At 37.7% G+C, this 4,686-nt stretch overlaps 1 long non-coding RNA gene across 1 annotated transcript; it reads right to left on the bottom strand.

The window, feature by feature from the left end:
- Positions 1-500: 500 nt before the first annotated feature.
- On the bottom strand, positions 501-1,813 carry LOC118596143. The gene is made up of 3 exons (XR_004946670.1): positions 1,789-1,813; positions 1,145-1,247; positions 501-546 (listed from the first exon to the last, which is right to left on the bottom strand). It is a non-coding gene; the product is annotated as an uncharacterized LOC118596143 (long non-coding RNA).
- Positions 1,814-4,686: the final 2,873 nt, after the last annotated feature.

The raw sequence follows: 4,686 nt of genomic DNA, 5'->3' as shown, positions 1-4,686 counted from the left end.
TCCTAATCCATAAGTTCTAACTTAAGGATATATAGTTATACACACATATGTGTATATGTATATACACACACATATGTTTATATATCTATATGTGTGTGTGTATACAAATATGTGTGTATATATATTCAAGGTAGGGAAACAGGTTCCAACCTGTGCCTAAAAACTGCCTTGAACTTTGCAGTGAAGGACTCCTCAGCAAGTACAGCCTACAGGAAGCTTGCCTATCATGTGTGAGGCCCTGGGTTTAATCACAATTACTAAAAATAAGGTATGTAAAATAGATTTGAGAAAGAGCAAAGTGAAGAAATTGTGAATACATGACAATTTTATGATTCAAAGGCAATCCTATTTCACTTCTTTCCTTTTGTGATATATTCTAAATGAAAGGACATTTAAAAAAATATGTTGCATGACTGTGTAGTTGTAACATAACATGTTAGAAAGAAAATAAGTTGTGGAATGAGACATACTGTATTAACATTTCCTACTCACTCAGCTTGTGGCCTTGAAGAAGTATAACTCCTGTGAAACATTCAATTTCTTCATCTGTGGAAAGGAGTTTGTGACCTTAGAAATTGTTTAAAAAGCTGTTAATACCACATAATGCTTCTTTACCTACCTTATCAGTATGTTGTAGTTTAAGATTTAGATAGAGAAGCATTATGTGGTGTAACAACTTTTTAAACACAATTTGGCACATGCCTTTGATCCCAGCACTCAGGAGGCAGAGCCAGGCAGATCTCTGTGAGTTCTAGGCCAGCCTGGGATGCTGAGTTAGTTCCAGGAAAGGCGCAAAGCTACACAGAGAATCCCTGTCTTGAAAAAAACAAAAACAAAAAAATAATTAAATAATTGTTAAATAATAATTAAAAATTGTAGCAACAGAATAAATTACATATTCCATGTAGCAATGGATTCATACAAGTGTATAATTTTCAACTAAATTCTGTTTTGTTTTTAAAGTGATACACATGTTTAAAATAAAGAGTTACTCTATGCCTTGATACATAGCTTAATCCCCATGAATGTTAATCACATGATTCAGGGAAGAAGAAAAGGTGAGGCATGACTAATCACACACAGAACAACCCACTCTTCATGCAAAGCTTTTGGGCCCCTGGATATGCAGTTGTCCAGGACTCACCAGCAGAGCTAGCTGACCACACACTGGTCCAACACACCTGAGAAGAAGAAAGCGGGGTGGTGGATCCCAGTGGACACTCCTTCAAAGTCTTCGTTGTGGAGACCTAAGTAGTAAACACAAGCAAGAAAGGATAACCCAGAAAACAGCCGCTTTTGTTGCCTGGGCTATTATCTTTGCTGTGCTCAAAAACATGTCCAATTTCGTACTTTCTCCCCTGAGCATCTGTGTCAACACCACCCCAGCCAGATCTGGTGGTCACTTCCTTGTTGTCAAAAACAGGAAACACTCCTGGGCTTTGGGTCAGTGGCCAGGAATAGCTAAGTCAAGAAGCCCCTTGTCCTTGGCGGACTACTTGGGGCATACTGGAGCCACCTGAGAACTTAGTGAGACAACCCACAGATTAATCAACAATTGTAGGGTGAATTTGATTTCACCAGGAATTTTACATTGTTTGCTATGGGTGGCCTCTAAAAGAGATGAAACAGAATTGAAGGGAGAAAACTATTATCCTCTCCTCTTGTCCATTACGGATTACCCTCTGCTCCACATCAAGGTGTAGATGTATCCTGCTTGTTAAATAAGAAACACAGAACCGATTGCAGAGTTAAAAACCAGGAGGTCAGAGCAAAAGTGGAAAACCTTACCCTTCACTGCTTCTGCCGTTCTTCCTCTCCGCAAGTGACCTACTTCTGTGCGGCCTGTCTATTTAAAGACTTTCTGTTCTGTTTTCTCATTGGTTGTAAACCCAGCCACATGATCTCCTTGTCACTGCCTGTTTGTACAGACCTCCAGGTCGTCTATGGTTGGTATTGAGATTAAAGGCGTGTGTCTGCCATGCTGGCTGTATCCTTGAACACACAGAGATCTGCCTACCTCTGCCTCCCAAGTGCTGGGATTAAGGGCGTGCCCCACTACTGCTCAACTTCTGCTCTGGCTTGCTCTGACCTCAAGGCAATTGTATTGACATACAAATAAAATCACATTTCAATACAAATAAAATATCACTATATCAAGGCCTCACACAGAAGATTCATCCAAAACTTTTACAAGGAAAACACAGGAAGCTACCTGTTCTTGCAAGGGGTATTTGTCCCTCCTAAGCCCTCCTTTTTAAAAATAAATAAATAATAGAATTTTACTTCACTGTAATTTTGGCCTTGAAGATGCTCTTCTTCTCTGGAGTTTCGACTCAGAAAAGAGGACCACAGTTAGGAGCAGAGCAGAAGTTTTCAAAGATCCCTGTCTAGACTGTGCCTCCTAGACCTTCATCAGCCGACTGACCCAACCCAAAGGCCTCTCACTTCAGAACTGCTGCTGAAAAGCTCATGAGCTCATGGAGTCCCTTGTGATGCTGAATTTTAGTTGGCAACCTAACACAGTCTACAATCATAGTCACAAAGGGAGACTGTTTAGATCAGAGAGTCCCAGAGCATGTCTGTAGGGGATTATCTTGAGTTTGGTGGCCAAGGTCAGCAGACCAGCTAATTATCTGGCAGCACCTCCTGGACTAGATAATAAGGAGAAAGTTAACTGATCAGTCATGCATTCATCTCACTCTACTTCTGAATGCGAATGGGATCCCTGCTATGACAGACTGTAACATGGAATTGTAAATGAAAATAAATACTTGCTACCCCTTTAACATTTTTTTCTAGGTCCTTGTCATGGTAGAACATTATACATGTGCATAATTTATCAATTGTTTCATTTTTGTCCTTCCTACAAAATGATACAAATTACTACCTTTGTGTTTTATCTGTAAAATGCTTAATTTTACAAGTTTTTCTGTTTCTTAAACTATATGTGAATTTTGATTCATTTACTAAGTTTGGATGTTCATAATATACCTATATAAAAATTATTTTCATTAAAAAACTTCCCATTAAATGGTTTTTCCTTTGAATTGAAAATTACCAAAGAGTTTAATGTGAATTTTGTTATATACAAGTGTATGTATGTGAGCATATACATCCATATATGTATTTTTAATTCTGTAAGTGTGCACATAAAAACTTAAATATTTGCTTGTTAGTGTTATGTGCTGAAAATCCTCTGTATTAACTGGTAAAATTTTTCTGTAAAGTTTTCTGTGATTTGTTTTGTGGTGCTAATGCTTTCAGAGATATTAAAATTCCTTCCTTTGTCATTTTTTTATTACATTGATCTAGTGATTAAGTTTACAGTATCAGTGCTAGGGAATAGATGGCTTTTGTTGTTGTTGTTGTTGTTGTTGTTGGTGGTGGTGGTGGTGGTGGTGCTTTGTTTATTAACATAAAAATAATTTTTCTGTTATTTGATACAAATAAATAACTCATTGATATTATGAATACCTACAAAATAAATCCAGACTTTTTCAACTATAATTTTGCATATCCATTGTACATATAAGCATGCTTACATAGAAACATGTAGTGTATATGAAACTATGTTAATTAATTTTCTTTGAGCATGATCTCACAACATATGCAGCCTAGGCTGGCATCGAACTCACTGACCTCAATTCATGATCCTCCTGTTTCACTCTCATAAGAGCTGAAACAACAGGTACACAATATCATGTTCAACTGTGCTAATTTTTTTTTAAAAATCTCTGTATTATAATGAACTTGCAAATTAAAAGACTCACATAGTCACATAGTTACATTAACATAGCCACTCAAGCATTTGGACAGCCTGGAAGTTTGTAAATCCCAATGAACATTTACACATTCAGAAGAAACATTCTGAAGTCATGGGGTTTCACTTTAGATTTTCTACATTCACTAACAATTATATTTTTATGCTGGTATCCACCACAGGAAAACACCTGATACAGCATCATAAGTGTTATATTCTGCTGCATGACACAGGAAAATGTAATGGAATTCAGCTACTATCACAAAAGCTACTACTTGGAAAGGTTAAAGACTTTTCTAAAAGTCAAGCCATGGCTTAAGAAGTCTTGGTGATATTTTAGCTTTGGATATATATTATCAAGTTCCTACAATGATTTTCTTGTATGCTATGTGTGGTTCCAAGAACTTCTAACAGTGTATTTATCTAAAATACCTATCAAGCATCCAAGGCCAAACAATCTCCTGATCTAAGGTTACGCCCTTATGGGTACAACCTATGTCACATGTCTCCTAAGTCAGGTTAATAGCTTTTTTTTTCTTGTGCAATTTAAGCTGAGACCCTTGTGTGTGTGTGTGTGTGTGTGTGTGTGTGTGTGTGGCTTTTTTGAGACAGAGTTTTTCTGTGTAGTTTTGGTGCCTTTCCTGGATCTTGCTCTGTAGACCAGGCTGTCTCACAGAGATCTGCCTGGCTCTGCCTACCTCTTGAGTGCTGGGATTAAAGGCATATGCCACCACCTCCCAGTGAGACCTTCTTTTCTTATACAGCCTTACCAACATTATAGACTCCTAACTTCTTACCTAACAACGTCTAGGAATGTAGATTGAGCACACAAATTCCCTTTTTGATATACTAACCACTCATTAGTTCTCAGTTGACCTCCTCCTTTACCACTCCCCTTTTGGGTTGTAAAAGAAAGCCTGAAGGTC

Source organism: Onychomys torridus, chromosome 15, assembly GCF_903995425.1.
Source record: "Onychomys torridus chromosome 15, mOncTor1.1, whole genome shotgun sequence".
Classification (NCBI taxonomy): Eukaryota; Metazoa; Chordata; class Mammalia; order Rodentia; family Cricetidae; genus Onychomys; species Onychomys torridus.
This window is presented reverse-complemented; position numbering and strand designations above follow the sequence as displayed.